This window comes from Ovis aries, chromosome 3, assembly GCF_016772045.2.
Source record: "Ovis aries strain OAR_USU_Benz2616 breed Rambouillet chromosome 3, ARS-UI_Ramb_v3.0, whole genome shotgun sequence".
Lineage (NCBI taxonomy): Eukaryota > Metazoa > Chordata > Mammalia > Artiodactyla > Bovidae > Ovis > Ovis aries.
Window position 1 is genome coordinate 125,496,758 of NC_056056.1, and position 21,845 is coordinate 125,518,602.

The window sequence follows — 21,845 nt, forward strand, 5'->3', positions numbered from 1 at the left end:
AATATGCTCATAATTTTTTTCATACAAATATATTTAAGTGAAACCAGGCACTCAGCTTATCTTTCTTTTACATTGTGGTTGGTTCAATTGTTACCTAAACTTGACTACTATAAAAACAACACTATCAAGAATATCTGGCCAACTGTTTTAAAAAAATAAATCAAAATTATCTCAAATCAATGATCTGTAATGAGATGTAATAACTAAGATTTCTGATACTTTACACAGAATAAGAAGGTTTCTTTTCTTGATAATTATACTAAGTCTGCATGATGGTGAAATGGGAGAGCTTTCAATGACTCAGTTTTGCAAAACAAAGAAGGAAGAAAAACCAAGACAAGTGAGCACAAGGAAACTAAATGAGGGTTACACATTTCCTTTATTTCAAAGAAGCAAAAACACTGAGCAATGGAAGCTAAGGGCTACACTATCCAAAGAGGACTTTCAATTCCAATCATCCAAACCAGCGGTAGCATTTTGATACTGATGAAATCATGTCTTAATTTCCAGTACAGTCAGTTCTCAGTCATATGCTCTGAAATGAAAAGATTGAGGTCATATGAGTAAATCAAATATCAGTAGAATATTTTTTGAAGTCCATGTTGGATTTGGCAGGAACTCTCTGCTTTCATGTGTAGCATTATATTTCCTTTCTTCATCAAGTTTGGATTAGTTGAAATAAAAATTAGTTTCTATTTCCTGAGCCACTGAAAATGGGGAGGGATGGATTAGAACATTCTCCTGGCTAAAATGATTGCAGCTTCACCAAGGGCAAGCTGCAAAGTGGAATCCCACTCTCTAGTAATCTGGGCCTCAATTTAACACACATTCTGTGTAAAAGAAATCCAACATTCATGACTAAGAGAACTCAACTCCACAGCAGTAGCATCACCTTCCTTCTTTCTCACCAAGTGAAGACAAACTGGAAAATGGCTAAGCTCCAAAACAGTGAACTGTTAATCATCATGGTTTTCATGCCTCTTTTAGAGGAAATGAGATGTAATCCAATGCCTGCATAGGCCTTTTCAGGAAATTGCTCATCTTTCTAATTAAACTCTTCTGTCTTCACAGGTCTGTGGATACATTCAGCAGACATATGGCTTCCAGAAAACCTTTGTGCCCTTTTTCTGTCACTCACTGGGAAGTTTTGATGTCTGTCACTCACTGGGAAGTTTTGATGTAGTGGAAAAACTTATCACCTTGTATAAGCACTGGCTAAATTTCATAGATACGTTATTAAAAGATTTCATTTCCTATAGGGAAGCACTTTTGAAAGAGTGAAAATTGGAAAGACTAAGAGACTACACAGATGACTTTATACCTTGTCACTAGCATAGAGGAGCTAACTATTCACTGACGCCAAGTTTAGAAGTGCCCAGGCAAAAGTGTTCCAGCTTGTTTATTTGGTTTTTTGTTTTTTTTTCTTTTCAGTAAACTAGTCATTGTACTTTGGCCTCTGATCCTTTCATAACAGGCCACAGAGAACCTACCCTCTGCCCTACTTGCCACATGTTAACCTTGTTTTATTTCCTGCCCTTGCAAAGTTAGTACAACCCACTTCACTTCCACCACAACATTTTACCATTTCCACCCTAAGTCAGGTTATTAATTTCTAACTTAAAGAACAATGTAAAAGATATTTATGGAGTCCTATGTCAGATCCTGAGCACGTGAAACAATAAGAAATGGATTTTGCCCTCAAGAAGTTTGTGATTCAGCAGGAATAAAAATATAGTATTAATCAAAAATTCCATATCCAATTATAATAGGAGCAAAAAGGAAAAAAAAAAGTCACCTTAGCAGTATATTAAAGAAGCAAAAAGGAAGAGTCATTACTCTCCCTACCTATGAAAAAAATACATTATTATTTTTAAGTGTTTTTATACTTTGCTTTTTATACTTTTATGTTTTTGAACTGTGGTGTTGGAGAAGACTCTTGAGAGTCCCTTGGACAGCAAGGAGATCAAACCAGTCCATCCTAAAGGAACTCAGTCCTGAATATTCATTGGAAGGACTGATGCTGGAGCTGAAACTCCAATACCTTGGCCACCTGATGCGAAGAGCTGACTCATTTGAAAAGACACTGATGCTGGGAGGGATTGAAGGCTGGAGAAGGGGATGAGAGAGGATGAGATGATTGGATGGCATCACTGACGTGATGGACATGAGTTTGAGTAAGCTCTGGGAGTTGGTGATGGACAGGGAAGCCTGGCATGCTTCAGTCTATGGGGTCGCAAAAAAAAGAGTCGGACATGACTAAGCAACTGAACTGACTGATATTTTGCAAAGAATACTATTCAAACATGCAGTCATACATATGCAGTTAGAAGAGAGTGGATAGCAAGCATGCTCACCCTCTCCCACTGATCTATTATACCTTAGTACTTAAAAAAGGGAAAACATTCTTATTTGTTGTTATATCAACATAGAATATAGCTACAAATGAGGTTTAAAGAAGCAAAGAGCACAGCATTGAAGTCTACTGAAGCTGATGTTCCTCCCCTACTCCCCTACACTTCAAAGAGCACACTTTAACAAGGACAGGACAGGTCTGGAACCTCGGTGTCATTCTGTTTCACCATCCCCTTAGCCTACCTTGAATCAAAACTACTCAATTTCTTAGCCTTCTTGAAAAGCATCACAATAGAGATAATTATGGGCCTTCAAGCAGGTCTCCAGATTTGAGATTTAACATTCCAGTAGTTATGGAATATGTTCAGCTCCATTATGCACACTGAAAGAGCTGGAAGAGGATTTAGTTCATCTCTGTGCAACCCAAGCCTGAAGGCTTCAAACATCCAGACAGGTTCAGTTCCATTCCATTCAACAATTATTTGAGCCCAGCGAGTCCTAATTATTAAAACATGCATTATGCCCCATCCCACAATTATACAGCTGCTTAGGGAAGCAAAGGAGCACCATAACACAAAAATATTCATAAAGGGGCTGATCAATCTCTTGAAATACTAAGTCACCACTTACCCCACTCTACTTAACCCCTAGCTTATTCGTCCCCTCATGATATCAATACTGACTCTGACTGATGGTGTAGATGCTATAGACATTTAACCAGACAAGGCAAGTGCGATGCAATGATTGCCGAGCAAATGACAAACATGGCAGAAGTCGTAGGATTTCATAAGACTGATGAAAGTAACATCAGAAAACTTCCTGGATTACACACACACATACACACACACATACACACACATGCACACACACATACACACACATACACATGCACACACATACACACACATACACACACATACACATGTATACACACATACACATACACACATGCACATGCACACACATACACACATATGCACACACATGCACACACATACACATGCACACACACATACACACATACACACACATGCACACACGCATACACACACATACACACATGCACACATACACATGCACACACACACATACACACACATACACACATACACACACATACACACATACACACATACACACATACACACACATACACACATGCATACACACACATACACACATGCACACACATACACATGCATACACACACATACACACACACACATACACACACCTGAACTGGCAAAGGTGGAGCTATTAAAAATTAATGAAGAGGATATCAACAAGGATACAGATATGATAAGCATGGTAAAAAAAAAGAACTATTTGATTTTAAAAAATTCAGAGAGGACATTAGGAAAAATGGTAAAGCTCTCACTTAGGGGCAAAATCTCTGTGCTAACACTGCAAAAGTCATATATATATATATATATTAAGTGAAGATTTCAATATTGCTACCCTACAATTTTATTAGAAAAATTAAGGTGAAAAGAATTATCAGTATTTGATTCATCTTTGTTTTCTTAAAGTGCTAATTACAATTTAACTTAAATTTATTTAACTGTACATAAGAATAAAGAAATTATCAAAATGAGATTTAATTTCCCTTTGAAGACACAGGCCACCCAATCCATGGGTTTTTTTAATTATCAAAAAATTGAAGGGTAAGCGGATTCATTTTCAGGAGCATTATACATATTCATTCCTTGGATGTTCACTCCTAGCATAATGAAGACCCATTCACTGTTCCAGCCATGACCTTTGCCCTGAAGAAGCTTCTAGAATCCTGTGAGGCTGCATTAGCCATCAAGTCACAGGTGAGCACTCCGGCATCAACCTGTGCAGAGGGCTTCATCTGAATGTTGCGCACACACTGCCACGGTCAATTAACTTAGTGCTGATGGAAGGGTTTTGCCTTTTATTCTAACCGAAGCGTTTTCTTTCATTAAAAAGAAGGGCCTAGTACACTCAATTCACTTTCCCAGGACTAATGAAAGAACACCCATCAAATAAAAGGGTCTCTAAATGTTCAACTCCAGGTTATTGACCTCAAATGCCTAAGAATGCTTCGTTGAAGAGGTCAGGAGCAGTGCTAGGAAGCACAGAGAAGGATGAGAAGATCCTGCCCAGAGAGAAAGCACAGCCTCCTCCACTTCACGTGCCCTGGTCCTCTGAGCATGGCACATTTGCTGGGGCGCTGTAGGAAAATCACTGGTCTCTGTGTACGGTAAGCTACAAAGCCTTCCATGGGAAACAAGTTTCCATCATCCCTCTCCTTCATAGGAGGTAACCTTGAACGATACAAGAAACCCAGATGTTTTGAAGTCTAACAAGCTGAACTTTAAATTCCATATTTGTATATACAAGCTGTAGAATTTGGACAAGCTTCCTCTCCTTTCAAAGCCTCAGTTTCAACCTCTCTGCTATAAAATTCGTAACAGCGACTTCATGGCGTTGCCAAGAGACTGCAAACGAAACAAGGACGCTGACTGCCCGGTTATGCGCAAGCTTCGGAGTAGGCACACTTTCAAAAATCTGTTGGTTCCCACCACTTCCCCCATGACAAAGAAGATCACGGGGAAGCATAAGCCCTCGGGCACCTGGTGGGAAATGAGGAACTGAAAGGCATGGAGGGAGCGTAAGAGGAAATGGAGAGGGTGACGCGGCCCATCTCGGCCAGCACCACCCCCATCCCCTCCCGTTTCACCAGGCCCGGCCCGGTCTCACGTGGAAACGAGGGATAAGATATCAGCGTATCAGACAGAAAGTACAAATTCACTGCATCTGACTCAGAAGCTGGACAAAGCTGCCCAGAGCAGATAATAAGTATAATCATCCTGATCTAATCCAGAAACCTCCGGCTTCAATCGCTCCAGGCTGAGAGGTTCTCTTGCGGTTGGAAGGAAACCCACTCTGGGCAACATGTGACTGTTGCTAATCTTTTTCTAATCTTCGTGTCAGACGTGATCTTTTCATGAGTGAGGTTTTGGGGGTATTGCTGTATTTCTGAAGATGTCTTATGAAAGGAGGTCTCTTCTAGCCCTTGGAAAAACAAATATTTAGCAAAAACTGGTCAGTTTTAGAGTTAGTTCCTCTTCATCCTCAACGTCTGAGCTCTTTCTATAAATATTTGTTGATCTGTAATTGGTCAACAAATATTTATTAAACCCTGAGAATATTTGCTGTGTCAGACACTGTGAGACAGAGAAGAAGTGGAGGGTGTGGATTTCACTCTCAAGGAACTTGTAACCAGCTCAGGCACAGGAGACCTACTCCCACCCTACCCCACCCCCAAGTGACAACTGGCCAATGGGACAAAACAAAAATATCTCTCCTCAAGTGACAGCATGCAAGAGTGCCTCCTGCCCCAGAGAGTTGTCATGAAGCTCAAATATAGTGATGTGTAGGAAGTACCTGAGGAACGTGTGTGTTTAACAAATTAATTTTTCCCTCCCCCTAGAAGAAAATCTAGGAAAGAAAATATGTCAAAGGCAAGGCAACAGAGTGTCACAAAGAGGAGGTCATCAACAGCAAATGCTGCTGAGATATTCTGACAAAAAGGAAGTCACAACTGACCTTTTGGAGAACTGTTTTAGGAGTGTGATGAAGATCAAAGTCGGTTAACTGCAAGCAGTTAGGAAATGAAGGCATATCTCAAAAGTGTAGCCAATAGCCATAAACAACACCTTTGAGAGATTTGGGTGGGAAAAGGAAGAGAGAAAACCATAGGATCTAGTGATGGGCGTTCTGTTTCTTTTTTACAACACAAAGTTCTGTTCAAAAGATTTCGCCACGAAAGGGGGAAAAAAATTTAAAAATTCTAGAATCTCCCACAGCCCTAATATGAAGCCAGCAAGACAACCCCATGGCCTTGTGCCTCCAAGGAACTCAAAGCCAGGTAGATCACTTTCTTTTTCTTTTTTCCTTTTTAATCAAAAGATTCTGAAATAAACATAGCATTTCCAAAATTTTTTTCCAAAAAATAAATAACCTTGTCTCTTCCACTAGCGTTCTACACAGCAAAGCAAAAGAAGACAGAGGTTGGGGATTCCTTGAGGTTAGGACTCCATGAGCTTTCACTGCCAAGGACACAGGTTCGATCTCCAGTTGGGGAACTGAAATCTTACAAATTGTGTAGCCAAAAAAAAGATGATAGAGGTTAATTAAATTTAACTTTAAGAAAGTTACAGAAATTTTGTCTAGGATCTTGTATCTCTGTTAAAGTTATTAAGAGTTAGTTTATACTTTGTAATAAGCATTGACATGTTATATTGGCTTTTTATATTGCTCATATCACTGAGTCAATATTATAGGAAAAATAAGGTTGTTCATGGCAAAACTTTTGCCCTCTGGAGACTTCAATTCAATAAAGACAACAGAAAATATACAAGTAACTCATGTGAAAAAGGACACTGTGACCAGTTTAATAAAGGGCTAACAATATTTGGAGGAGAAAGGAGAAAAAAGTGAAAGTTGGGCTGGGAGAGCTGAGTTTTCTTGGAAGAAAGATGGATTTAAGTTAGATTTTTAAAGAAAGCATAGGAATGTGAGAGTGGATTTGACAGGGACAAAGAAGAAAGAGGAGGAGGTGCAATTCCACTGGATTCCAGGCAAGATGAAGGAATGAACAAAACCAAAAATAGCTATAAACAAAAGACCATACGAAACAGCCTAAAGAGTCAGGCAAAATATCCACTGTACCAGAATGAACCTGACTAAATTCAAGCCTTTAGATGGAAGATCCATACCTCCAGGTCCAATTCATTATTTTGTTATTACTCATGGTACTATTTCCTAACCTCAGTCTTTCAGCTCTAGGGTCTATTTTTTTCCCATTGTACTCCTACAGCAGAAAGAGGAAATAACTCATCCAGCAGTGGGGATTTCTTAGTAGGGTTTTGAAGAGAGATGCTGAGGGTGGCTGACTCTGCCAAAATGTTTCCTTTTTCTCTTGCTGTTCGTCAGATATTACTGTTGAGCAACCCTGGTGAGTGTCATCAACATGCAATCTCAACTGATTTATCTTCCTTCACTCACTCAAACTCAGCCCTTTGCCTCTTTTTTTTTTTTCCCTAGCTCATTTAGAGTTTCACAACCTCTTACCTTTAACTGCTGAGTAAGTGCAAAACATTTGTGTGTCTGGCATCAGATATGACAATCTCCAAGAAAAAGGATTCACGGTCACAGAGATAGCCAAGGCTACCTATTATGCCTTAATATTTTGCTTTGCCATTATTTCATTTTAAAAGTTCATTTCTATTTTTCTCAGAGAGTCAGTTTCCAAATAACAAATTTCCATGGCTGCCTTTTCCTCCATGTCCCTTCCTTTTGAAATGTGCATGACTGCAGAAACCTTATGAGTGCCACAGAGCTCCTACTATCAGTTTCTGCTGAGACCCGTAAAAAAAATTCCACACCAATAAACCATTGATGTGGGTATAGGTGATGGAATATTTGGGGCTAATGGAATCCTAAAATGGAATTTCAGTCACACAGATAGAGGAAATTAACTTCATTTGTAGGTCAAAAGTTGATACAAGTGTCCTTGAGGTAGGGACACCGCAGTTCCTGGCTCTCCCCCAGCCAACACAGGACTGGAGTCTTTATAATCTATCCCCAAGTCAACCTGACTTTCCTTGGATGAGCCAAGAAAATTTTGTTTCCTCCTGTCCCCGTTTCTCTCCTCTACCTCCATCTCTACAGGAAGAAAAACGGTTTGGGTTTTGACGGAGGTTTCTGGAGCGGAATTGTAGATCTAATTGTTAAACAAATATATATGGTCTGAGCCTAATGAAAGAGATGACTGTGCTTACAATGGCTAAACAAAACAGGTAAGAAAAAGGAGGTGGTGTGTTAATACATTCAATAGTCCATAGCTTCTATTGACTCTTCTGTTGATTCCACACCTGTGCCTGGAATCCTAAACTTGGGGGGCAACAAGCATTTTTTAAAGCGTTCAGTTAAACTAGGAAGGACCATAAATGAAGCATGAAAAAGTTTCTAAGGGCCTGCCTCCTATCCCTGAATACAGGCTCTATTCAACCTATCTTTTAAAATAAATATTTAATATAAATACTCTTTTAATATAAATATCTTCTTCTGCCCACAAAGCCCCAAAGGGTCAAATCCTGGGAAGTCACGTGTTGTCTCTGTCAACATACAAAGGAAACACCTGCTGTAAGATGTTTCCTGCTCGAGGCCATCCTTGCTTCCAAGTTTGCTGCTATATCCACAAAGCCTTAGCACCTGGAGCTTAGTAGGAATTCACTATTTGTTGAATATCAAATGAATTAACGAATCAAAAGCTCTCATTGTTGTCCTTTTAACTGCCTGCTGCTGCGGCTGCTGTTTCGTTACTAAGTTGTATCCTAGTCTCTGCGACCCATGTACTGTAGCCCACCAGGCTCCTCTGTCCGTGGGGATTTCCCAGGCAAGAATACTGGAGTGGGTTGCCCTTTCCTTATCCCATGGAACCTTCTGGACCCAGGGATCAAATCCACATCTCCTGCTTAGCAGGCGTCTCCTGCTTGGCAGGCGGATTCTTTACCACTGAGCCACCACACAGAAACTTTTAACCTTGCCACAAATCAGTCTTATCACCAGTCTCTGTACCCTGAATCTCTGCCATTTGCTTCCTTTTAGGCTCCCTGGTGGCTCAGAGGTTAAAGCGTCTGCCTGCAATGCAGGAGACCTGGGTTCAATCCCTGGGTTGGGAAGATCCCCTGGAGAAGGAAATGGCAACCCACTCCCATATTCTTGCCTGGGGAGAATCCCATGGACGGAGGAGCCTGGTGGGCTACAGTCCACGGGGCCGCAAAGAGTCGGACACGACTGAGCGACTTCACTCACTCAGGCTCCCATGTATTTCAAACCTTTGGAGTTTTAGCCTGGATTTGGCCCCACAGGCACCAAGCAGACCAGCAACTTTACAGTTGTCTTGGAATAAGAATTAAAATGACTTCAACACTTCACTACCTGGCTTATCTTAGCTCTTGCAGTCCTAAATTCCAGAGCTACATTGGCAGAGATCCATGCATAGCACAATGAGGTAAATGAGTGAAAATGTGAAGGGTTATTAAATGTCATAGCATGCCTCCAAACATCTCCCAGTGTCCTCTGCCCTTAGAGCATGCTTCTAACAAGTTGAATACTACAGAACTGATATATCCCTTTCAAGATTTAGTTATAAAAGACTGCTGATTTCTCTCTCTCTCTGTTAAATCACCTGCTCTGGGGGAAGCCAGCTTCATGTGGACCAGCTCAGTGAAGAAGCCCCTGTGGCAAAGAACTAAGGCCTCCAAATCAAAAGCCGCTAAAGAATACTAAGAAACCAGCAACCCCCTGGGCGAGCTTGGAAGTAGAATCTGCAGATGACTGTGCTCCTCGTCAATAGCTTGACTGCAATCTGTATAGGCGACCTTGAGCTAAAATCACCCAGCTATGGCAGCCAGATCTCTGCCACCGTGTATATGTTTACTGTTTTAAGCTCCCAGGTTTTGAGCTTATCTGTTACATAGAACAGATTACTAATACATTGAATGTGGGTCCGTAAATACTTTCTTGGTTTCTTTGTTTTGTGACCACACCATTTGGCATGTAGGATCCTAGTTCCCTGACCAGGGATCAAACCTGCAGCCCCTGCAGTGGAAGCCTAGAGTCTTAACTGCTGGACTGCCAGCAAAGAACACAAATAATATCTTAAGGGCCAGATAGAAAACATTTGGGAATGTGCAGGCCACACAGCGCTGCCAAGGTAGCCCAAAAGGAGTTGAGACAATGTGTAAATGAGTGCACACAGCACTGTGGCTTCCTAAGAGTCCACCTGCCAATGCAGGAGATGCAAGAGATGTGGGGTTGATCCCTCTGTCAGGAAGATCTGCTGGAGAAAGGAGTGGCAACACACTCCAGTATCCTGGTCTGGAAAATTCCATGGATAGAGGACCCCCATGGGCTACAATTCATGGGGTAGCAAAGAATCAGACATGACTGAACTACTCTGATACTCTATCCAATACAGCGCTATACTCCTATAATAAGCAATCAGCCAGTGAGTAGGCTCTAATGTGCCAACCTCTGCAAAAAATCCATGGATTTTCAATCTTTCTGACTTCAAATATCCCATCGTCCTATAGCTACCCTATCAAGAGACAAGCATGGCCAGTATAGATCAGAGTTTCTTCTGTGGTGTGAAGGGAATACCCTTCCCCATTATTATTTTTTTAATTTTTTTTTTTTAATGAGGTTGGTGCTTTGGGGAAAGGAAAATAAGATGTAGGAAAAGTCCTTTCTGGAGTTGAGAAGAAAGAAAAATCCAGATCCTTTTGCCCAAGGAAAATTTATCCAAGGAAGCATAAATTTGTCCAAAGAAGAATAAAGGGAGTCAGTGTGAGATTAGATGACCCAATTCCACAACCCTTAGCCAAACACTGTACATAGAGATGGGGGAAAACACATCCAGATAAGCACAAGAATCCCAAGAACTTCAGAACTGGTCACCCAACTGCCTGGAGGTTTCAAAGCCTCTGAAAGAAATTTTGAGCCATTTGGACCAAAATCGTCCAAGACTGATAGCACGACACTGGTTAAAGGAGCCTGAAATATGGTTTATAGCCCCCCAATGTATTGAGCACAGTTTACAGAAGATACAAAAGTTCTCACACGGCCCCCATAAGTTGCAGAACTGCTAAGAAGATCACTTGGTCAGCCGAGCCCAGGGCTGATTAAGGATGAGATTTCAATGACGGAGGCAATGGCAGTGTCTAGGGTAGGCAGCAAAGGAAGAAACTATATTTTTACTTCTTTTTCCTCTCTGAAAAGGATTCTCTCTGAATCTGATTTTTCTTTCCCCCAAATCACCATTCTCCCAGGGAATGCCCAAAGTCTGGGAGGGCCAGCAATAGCACCAGCACATTTAGCAGAGGCCAACAAGCAAAGATTCATGGGGACTGATCCATAATGAAAGGCTTCTCCTGGGGAAGCCACCTGTCCCCCATTCCCAAGAAGATACATGAGCCTCCTTCTACTCCACTGGCCTAGAGTCACCTTGGGAAAAACAGATAAAAAAAGAGGAAATCTGGGAGAGCAACCATTTACCCAGAAGAAAATCAGTGACCTCAACATACAACTGTTTTTAAATCAGAAGGGGTTGAGATACTTGTATTTAAAAAGATTACATTGTTTTCTCCCCATCCAAAGAGATAAGCTGTTTATGAGAAAGTTTGTCTCAGCTATTAGGTGACTTTTTTATTGCTGCCATAACAAATTACAATGAACATTTTGTGGCTTAAAACCACACAAGCTTGTTACCTTGTATTTCTGTGGGTCAGAAACTCATCATGGCTCTCACTGGGCTAAAATCAAGGTGTTAGAGGCTATTTCTTTTTTGGAGACTCTGAGGAAGAATCTCTTTCCTTTCATTCTCCAGCTTCTAGAAATGGCTTGCATTCTTTGACTCCTGGCTCCCTTTTCCCATCTTCAAAGCCAGCAATCTAGCATCTCCTTGACCATGTGTCCATCATCCCTTCCCATCCAACCTGGAAGTGTCCTCCACTTTCATGAATTCATGTGATTAAACTGGACCCACTTACCATGTAAGGTAACATATGCAGAGATTCTAGTCTACCAGGATAATATTTACTGGTAAGAATAACACTTGCTATAAATTATGTGTCTAAATGCCTTAATTACACCATTATTATACACATTAATGTGTATATTGCTTGAGTTTTGTGCTTTTTTTTTTTTTGCTAGAGTACTTGTTTTTTGTATTGGGGGCTTTTTGTTTGTTTTTTTTAGTTTTCAAGAACATTATTATCTAAATTTGAATCCTTATAATAAGGATTATTACTATTATTCTTTTTAGCCATCTCTTATTACTAGAATTTTCAGAAAAGGTGTTCAATGATCAACTATAATTCAAAGAGAACACATCCATATTGCCTATGATCACCTTATCTCAAATAAGTTTTTCAATATAGGATTACCCAGAAGTTAGATCACTCCACAAAACAATGTTCCAGATATACTGAAAGAAGCAATATATCTGGCAGTGAGCATGTCTAGGAATTATTTTGGAGAAATTAAGTGTTTGGGGTTTAGGATACTTTTGATTATCACTAATGTCATGTATATTGATAGAGCTGCACTTTTTTGAGATCTTACAGCCACTGAAAATAAGCCCACTTTATAAAATATTCAGCTTATGCCTCATGCCTTTTTGAGCACTAAAAGGATACTTTTGCGTCTTCTTCCAAAGCTTTCTTTCCAGGCAACCTTTCAACCATTCTACAGAAACTATTAATTCTATAGAAACTTCCCTCAGAAGGAAGGAAAGGACTAAAACATTACACTTTCTAATTCTCATCTGTATTTCCACAACTTTTCATCTTCTCTTCTGTCAGGTCACCTGAAGACATAGAGAAAACAGCACAGTCTGATCATTTGACAAAACTCGCCACCTACAGTGAATGAGTACGTGGACTTTTATCCTATATAAAATACCTTCAAGTAGCCAAACTAAACGTGGACACAATAAAAGAGGAAGATTGTAAAAAAGCATATAAAATGTAAAATAAAATGCTGTGGAAATGTCAAGGAAGGAGGCACGGTCCACCTGGGTAGAAATAGGAAAGTTTAATACAAGGATGTGGTGTTGGACCTGAGCCATAACCAGTCAGGAGACTGTGATGATTGAGAAGAAGGGTATACTAGTCATTAGCATCAGTGATATGAATTCTCAATTTTGCGGAGAATCAGAAACAACACACCAGCCCTTATTTGTTGCAAAGTTAGCAGATACAGATTGCAATGAGCACGTAGAGTAGTAGGAAGAGCACAAGGTTTGGACATAAAAAGACAAGGAAATTGAGGCATAAAGTCCAGTCACCAGGTGGGCACTTACAATTTTATTACCTTAGAGATATCACTTAACCTTCTGGAGCTTCACTTTAATACTTTATAAACATTCAAAGAAAAAAAAATAAGTTGGCAGCATTGTTTGTATTTGTAAGCAAGAACCCTAGCTCCTGAGAGAACATCTCACATTTGAAATGAAATGTTAATTATTTCAGAGAAGGCAATGGCAACCCACTCCAGTACTCTTGCCTGGAAAATCCCATGGACAGAGGAGCCTGGTAGGCTGCAGTCCATGGGGTCGCGAAGAGTTGGACACGACTGAGTGACTTCACTTTCACTTCTCACTTTCATGCATTGGAGAAGGAACTGGCAACCCACTCCAGTGTTCTTGCCTGGAGAATCCCAAGGATGGGGGAGCCTGGTGGGCTGCCATCCATGGGGTCGCATAGAGTCGGACATGACTGAAGTGACTTAACAGCAGTTAATTATTTTATTATTATAAAGTTTCTCCATGGCAAAGATACCACAGATGTAAGATGTAAGTACTTCCTTATATGTAGATAAATTTCCTCTTCTAAGATTACTCTGCATTTAACTTCTAAATTCTCTTTCTAAAATTAACTCTGGGATCTGGAGACTAGAATAATAGAAATCTCACATGACATTTTTCCAGGAGCAAGCTACTGAAAAACTGCTAAATATAGAAAATACAAAGAGGAGGATGTGGAAAATTATGGACATATAGGAAATTATGGCCATAAAATTTCAATGTCACATTGCAAAGTGCCAAATGCCAGAATTTCCTATAAAGCTTAATTTTATTTATTTCATGGAGAGATATTTTGGAAAGCTGGATTTCAGAAAATCCTCAGATTCTGGCCAACTATCTCCAATTATGCTGGAACTTCAGTATCTGTCCCCACACTGGAGATGTATCATTATCTAAACAATCATTTCCATTTCACAGAAATCCCAGCACTGTTTTTCTAACAATTGAGCCATAACAGTGCTGTTCCCATGGTTACCAAGAGTTCTAATTTCAGTTCCTCAATATGCATTTTATCATGTAAGATTGTACAATGCTTCAGAATAGACCACTCTTAGTTCCACGTGCTTTGTCTGTTATTTTTCTCCAAGTTTCTCACACCCAGTCCCCATTTAAGCTTCCTGTTTTGCTCATTTTTTGACTAGATAAAGTTTATGTAGCCAACTATAGAGTGATCATGTTTCTAGCCAATAAATTCAAAGCAGTGGAGCAAAGTTCAGGGACAGGAATTGGGCAATGATTAGAAAACTCTGCTTCTCATCGCTCTCCATGGCCCTAGATTTTAGCACCATAATTATGATGGTTTAGGAAAAGAGCAACATAAATCCCTAACTAGTGTCCTCAGTGATTCTGTGATTCCAAGCAGATTTTATCTGCTTGGATTTCTCAACAGCAAAAGAATTTGGTGCTCAGAGCTCTGAAAAGTACTTTCCCTGGAGATTGGCATCTTGCACAAGAGTCCATAGAATGATCTTCAGAGGTCCTCATCAAGTGCCTGAAATTCTGTGTGTGGGCGGGGTGGTGGGGGGGGGGGGGGGGGGGGGGGGGGGGGGGGGGGGGGTGGCGGGGGGGGGGGGAATGCATGCCCATATCACTTCACTTGGCTGGAGGAATTTGCTTTAATGAGGAAAAGATCCATAGCCTTCATCAGATTCTCAGAAACATATGTACAGCAAAGATGTTTAAAGAGCACCTCTCTTGGACAAGATCTCTGTTTTAGGAAAGAGCTCTAAGGGGACAAGTTGTTAATAAAAATAGTTGTGGCAAAATAATCTTCAGTCACTGTGAGGGTTTTAAAATTTGGCAGAAAATTTTTGGAAAACCAATATGGAAATGTGTACCAGGACCCACAAAGATGTCATTCCTCTTGGATTCAGTTATTGAGCTGTGAGGAATATATTTTCTAGGAAAAAAAATCAAGAAAGGCAAAAAAAAGTAAGCAAATGTTTATTTTGATTTTGTGAATGACAGGAAAAAATTAGAATCCAGCATTAGAGGCTGAGTTAATAATGTGACATCAACACAATGATACATTATAAAGCCATAACTACAGTTATCCAATAGGAAAAACTAAAATACCTATGATGAAACATTAAATGAAATCAGAAAGAAACTTTATGATATGGATAACATTATGACAAAATATATACAATTTTCAAGTTAGTTGTACTAAAGTAATGGACTTTTGAGTGATTTTGTTATTTTAAAGTCCTCCCAAATTTTAATATCCTATTAAGTAAATGTTGAATTAAAAATAAAACAGAGACTTGTGTTTAAACATGGCAATTTGGACATATATCTTGATTTTCATTCCTTTCCCACACTTGACTAAAAAGACTGAAGATATGAAAAAAAGATATAAATCTACAAGGAAAATGAAAACAGAAGGAAATGACAGCATCAAAATTTTGGAATCTATAAAGCCAACAAACGAGGATATCTAACTATCAAAAAGGGGGAAAAGTAAACATACCCCAACAATGTAGTAAGATCAGGGATAAGGCTATTTACATCAGAGAGCTCTGGAATGCTTCAAAATTGAAGACATCACTTACCTCTAAAAGAGATGTGATATCCCTTACATCGAAAAGAATGTGCCTGAAACAGGTTCATACTTGAAAGCAATTCTGGGATCAAAAGCCAGAAGCAATTAGACCCATTCCTTGCCCAGATTCAAGGACTTTGCATTGTGTCACAGTGGTGAAGCCTGCCAAGGCAGGAGACTTGGGTTCAATCCTTGGGTGGCAAAGATCCCCTGGAGAAGGAAACGGCAACCCATTCCAGTATTCTTGCCTGGAAAATTCCATGGACAGAGGAATCTGGCAGGCTACAGTCCATCAGGCTGCAGAGAGTTGGACACAGCTGAGCACACATGCAGCTTGCCCAGATTCACTGCTTCCAACATACTCGGCCAGAGAACTTTCTCTTCCTCACCCAACAAGGGGGGGAAAAAAAAAGCATTTTCCCCCCCAAAACAGGGGCATCTCATATCCTGAACACTGAAGGCAAAAATGATGCACTGAAAATGAAACATTTAAGTCACAACAGACATACTAAATAATGAGATCCCTCCCTTTTTCCTCACTCAGCTCCCAGAATGCACTGAAAGTCAGCCTAGACCCCTGGGAGGAAATCTGAAGATCACCAGTCTTCCAGAAAAGACCTACAGATACTGATGGTTGTGGATGCCCCAGTGAAACAACCTAATCCAATCATGCTGGAATAAAGCCCTTAGGAGCTCACAGACAGCCATTTAGCGCATCAAATTTAAGTATGAGTGGATGTCCAGAGGACATAAGACATTTAAGGAAGACCTTGAGTAAGAGGGATAGTAACTAAAACAACACTAAAAGAAACTGGGAGGGATGAGACAGGGTAGAAACAGAAAATTTCTTCTCCAAATAAATTGCTATCTCCAGAGAGACGGGAGAAGATAATCCAGATACGGAACAAAATCCAGCTACAGGACAAAATCCAAATTTTAATACATGTTATTTTTAATGGAACATTAAGAATACAAGAAAGAGTCTTTGAAATTAAAAATGTTATATCAGAAATTTAAATGTAATAGAAAGAGTGGAGAGTCAACTAGAGATTGTCATCTGCAAGCAAAACAAAAGTCAAAGAGTTAGAAAACAGGAAAAACCAAATAGAATGTCCAACATTTAACCAACAGAAGCTCTAGATAAAAAGAGTAGAAAAAAACAAACAGCAAGATTTTATCTAAGAAATAATCCAAGAAACGTTTCCAAAAACTGAACTTGAAAGTGCCTACCAGATTCTTAATATAATGAATGAAGAAAAATACACATCAAGGTGTAAGATCATGAACTCTCAAAATACCAAAAATGAAAATATTTTAGGTCTTCTCAGATCATTAAAAAAAAAAAAGTAGATCAGAAGCCAAGAATCAAAATTATGTCATACTTAATTTCCCAGTGGCAATCCTGGTGGTAAAATAATGCTTTGAAAATTCTGAGAAAAATGGCACCCAATATTACAATCTGTATCCAGACAAATTATCCATCAAGAGTGGGAATAGACTAAAAATATTTCGGACATGAAAAGTCTAAAAAAAAAAAAAAAAAAAAGCGCTCCTGGGACTTCCCTGGTGGTTCACTGGTTGAAAATTGTCTTCCAGTGCAGGGGACGTGTGTTGAATCCCTGGTCAGGGAACTGGGATCTCACGTTATACAGAAACTAAGCATATTACATTACTTTGCCAACAAAGGTCCGTCTAGTCAAGGCTATGGTTTTTCCAGTGGTCATGTATGGATGTGAGAGTTGGACTATAAAGAAAGCTGAGCACCGAAGAACTGATGCTTTTGAACTATGGTGTTGGAAAAGACTCTTGAGAGTCCCTTGGACTGCAAGGAGATCCAACCAGTCCATCCTAAAGGAGATCAGTCCTGACCGTTCATTGGAAGAACTGATGCTGAAGCTGAAACTCCAATATTTTGGCCACTTGATTTGAAGAACTGACTCATTTGCAAAGACCCTGGTGCTGGGGAAGATTGAAGGCAGGAGGAGAAGGGAACAACAGAGGATGAGATGGTTGGATGGCATCGCCAACTCAGTGGACATGAGTTTGGGTAAACTCCTGGAGTGGGTGATGGAGAAGGAGGCCTGGTGTGCTGCAGTCCATGGGATCGCAAAGAGTCGGACACGGAGCGACTGAACTTAACTGAAGCCCATGCATTGCAACTACTGACCACTCACACCAAATCGGAAGATCCCATGAGCCACAATGAAGGCCCTGATGCAGCCAAAAATAAGAAAATAAATAAATATTTTTTAATGTTCTCCCATGATCCTTTTCTCTGGAAGTAGTAGAGAAGGGCAAACCAGAAAGAGAAATTAGGAGATGGAAACCAGGAAGCAGTCTTTAACACAGGATAGAGTTAAAGGGAATTTCCATCATGATGATGAAGGGAGAGCCCAAAAAACAACAGCAAAGCTGGACTAGAAAGCATCAAGTCTACCCATCCAGGAGGGATAACTCCAATGCTATATTTTTAATGGAAAAATAGTTGATTTGCAGTATTATATTAGTTTCAAATGTACAGCCAAGTGATAATTTAATAAATCATTTGATATGTTTGAATGCATTGGAAGAGATTCCTGCCAAAAGTTTTGCATTGAGCTGTGATAGGTATTTAGAAAATTAAACAAAAGAAAAAGAGCTAGACAAGGATACTCCAAGGGGGGAAAAAAAAAAAAAAAAAATATATATATATATATATATATAGGAAAGGAGATTAGAGTATGCTAAATAGTTCATCTGCAAATAAAATCTGTATAGTTATAAACACTGAATTTTGAATTAATCAAACGGAATGATAAGACTATATCTGGGAAATGGGAAAGGAAAAGTGTTTTGGTCAAGAGGAAAGAGAGGCATGTATTACAAAATTAAATCCTTGGCTTCAGAGTAAGAAATTAATAGATATTATAGTATCCAAAGTGGGAAAAAAGTCAGAGTAAGCATGTTATTTAGAAACGTGGAAGCAACACTAGCAGAAACAAGAAGAATTTAAAATAGAAATAAAAACAGGATAGAGAAGAGTTGAGGAGGTTTCTGCTCTTTTTAAAAGTAAGTTTTATTAGCTGTTTGCTTTTAAATCAATTTACATCTATAACTTGCACAGAATGAAAAAAAAATAAAGTTAAAAGAAGAAAACAATTATGAAAAAGTAGACCTGAGTGCTTTCCTAGACTCAATTTTATGAAAGTTGAGCACTCTAACTGACATTCAAAATTGCAGCTTCCATTAATACTATAAGCTGAAACCATAAAAAGATAAAAAAGAGAGAGGATAAAATGATTTCTCAGAAAAGACTCAAAAAGAATTTTCTGAGACTAAAGAACATTGATATTTTGATGAAAGAGTACTGCTAAGTGCCTTGGACAATGAAGAAAAAACACTCCAGCTTAGACACAGCATTATAAAATTTTATAACACAAAATATAAAGAAAAATCTTAAAAGTTTCTAGATAGAGAAAAATGCAAGTGGAAGTTGGCCTGCTATCAGATTTCACATGATCAGCTCCGACTTTATTTCCTTCATTCTGTTGTCCTTAGACTGATTTTCCTCCTAACATTAATATAAATGTTGATTTTTATTTTCTACTTAAACAATAATTGCCAAGTTACACATGTGAATATATTAACAAGCCAACAGTTAAAAAGAGACTTTAGAAAACAGTAGTCACAATGGAAAAAAAAATGGCTTTAATATTAGGGAAAATAATTTTAAGCCTATATAGTTCTATATCTGGCCAAATTAAGAAATATATTAGAGAATAAAAGCATTTCAGATATACAAAGACTCAGAATGTTTATTCACCTTTCCCCCCTGCCCTCATCATGTCTTAGAAACTTACTTAAGGATGTTTTCCAGGAAAACAAGGGAGGAAACAAAGAAAAGAGAACTTCAAGCCAGAAATGAGGGACTCATCAACCCCCACCCCCAAAATCAGTCCCTGAATAAAAACTGCAAAACCTTCAATCCGGATAGAGCATAGGGAAGACACGTAGGGAAAATAAGAGCAACTTAAAGTTGTCACTTTCCTTATTAAGTTGAAAGACCTTAAGGATTTAATAAAGAGAGACAAAGTAAATTAAAAACTAAGCTCAAAAGGGGAAGTTTGCACTGACCAGGAAGAAGAGTTCAAGGTTATCAAACATAATTTTGCACAGATGGCAAGGATATATGGACAGTAGGTTGTCAGCCAAGAACTCCTGGGCGAGCTAATTTCCCCAGGATATAACAGAGGGGCATCCTTCAGGCCCTGTTCATCCACACTATTTCAGGCCTTCATGAATCACCCTCAACCCAGATCTGGGCTTTGGCCTTTACATTTCCCTGTGAATTGATTTTGAGATGAAGATTCCATATTCTGAACACAAGCTGCCCTGTATTTCATTATTATCGTGACCAAGGATTATATTGGTGGGTGCCAGGGCTGGAAGGCTTGTTTGAATAGCATAACCAGAGAGTGAAATGGCAGCAGTATAGAAAAGCAAAAAAGAGGCAGATTGAAAGTAAAAGGTGAATAACTGTGCTTGAGGAGGATGTGGAATAAGAAAGAGAACACACACATGAAAATTATCTTGTGCTTGGAAGCAAACAAGGCATCCTTCAGTAGGTTGATGGGTAAATAAAGTGTGGTACATTGTACAATGGAATATTATTCAGCATTATAAAGAAATGAGCTATAAAGCCATGAAAAGACATGGCGGGAACTTGAATGCATGTTACTAAGTGATAGAAGAAGCCAACACACACAACAAGACAAAACTAAAAAAACAGTAAAAAGATGGGTAGTCATCAGGGGTTAGGGGAAGGGAGGGATGAACAGGCAGGGCACAGAGGATTTCTAAAGCAATGGAAATACTCTACAATACTATAATGGTGGATATATATATTATAAATTTGTCCAAACCTGTAGAATGTACATCAAGAGTGAACCCTAACATAAACCATGGGGTTTGGGTGATGATAAAGCATCTCCGTTGATTTATCGGTTGTAACAAGTGTACCTCTCTGATAGGGGATGTTGATAATTGGAGTGGTTATACATACATGGAAGCAGGGGAATATGGGAAATTCCCATACCTTCTGCTGTAAAGCTAAAACTATTCTGAAAAATAAAATCTATTTTAAAAATCATATTATATAAATAAAAGGAAAAAAACTAAGCTCAAAAGGGAGTGAATATATGTACACTTATAGCCGATTCACATTGTTGCATAGCAGAAACCAACACAACACTGCAAAGCAAGTATCCTTCAATTAAAAACAAAAATAAAATTTAAAAAAACTAAGATGAGTGGAAAAAAGTTTTATTTAAGAGTGGAAATTAGCATACTGTTTGATACTCTATGAAAAGCTTTTAAAACTATAAAAATGTAAATATCTATTTACAAACTTCAGACACAGCATATACATAGGAAGTGCTGACTCGAAAGAAGCTGAGAGTCAGCAGACATTTAATCCTGTTCAAAATGTCCATAAGATGTTAGATCCATAATGCATTTGGTCCACACCAAAGTGTCCTTGACATTTGGTCTTGTTTAGAGCATCCATGGATGTATTTGGTCCATGCCAAATAGTTTTGGACAGACCAAATGTCAAGGCCCTATTGGCATGGACCAAAGGTCTCCACGAACATGTTGGGCAGGAGCAAATGTCTCAAGGGGAAGCAGAAGATTGAGGCTAAGTCAGAAACAGCCAGTTGAAGGGCCTTGCCTAAATCAACAGAAATGGAGTTGACTTTCCCAGCAGTAGACCGCTGAAGAAACCAAAGTGACCCACAAGAGAAATGCTATCTCTAAGATATTTTTCATATAATATTTTTCTTAGCATTTTTATCTGCCAGGCACTGAACTGAGCACATTACATTTATCCATCAATTTAATCTTCACAACAACCCATGCAGGCAAGCTAAGTCACTTCAGTTGTGTCCGACTCTTTGCAACCCTATGGACTATAGTCCATCAGGCTCCTCTGTCCATGGGATTCTCCAGGCAAGAATACTGGAGTAGGTTGCTGTTTCCTCCTCCAGAGAATCTTCCCAATCCAGGGATCAA

The 21,845-nt window shown here is 39.2% G+C and overlaps 2 long non-coding RNA genes across 2 annotated transcripts; one reads left to right on the forward strand and one right to left on the reverse strand.

Moving 5' to 3' along the window:
• Positions 1–360: 360 nt before the first annotated feature.
• LOC105610274 (uncharacterized) lies at positions 361–16,119 on the reverse strand. The gene is made up of 2 exons (XR_001039052.5): positions 15,808–16,119; positions 361–535 (listed from the first exon to the last, which is right to left on the reverse strand). It is a non-coding gene; the product is annotated as an uncharacterized LOC105610274 (long non-coding RNA).
• On the forward strand, positions 13,489–18,358 carry LOC132659614 (uncharacterized). Its single transcript, XR_009600202.1, has 2 exons — positions 13,489–13,744; positions 16,342–18,358. It is a non-coding gene; the product is annotated as an uncharacterized LOC132659614 (long non-coding RNA).
• The last annotated feature ends 3,487 nt before the right edge of the window (positions 18,359–21,845 follow it).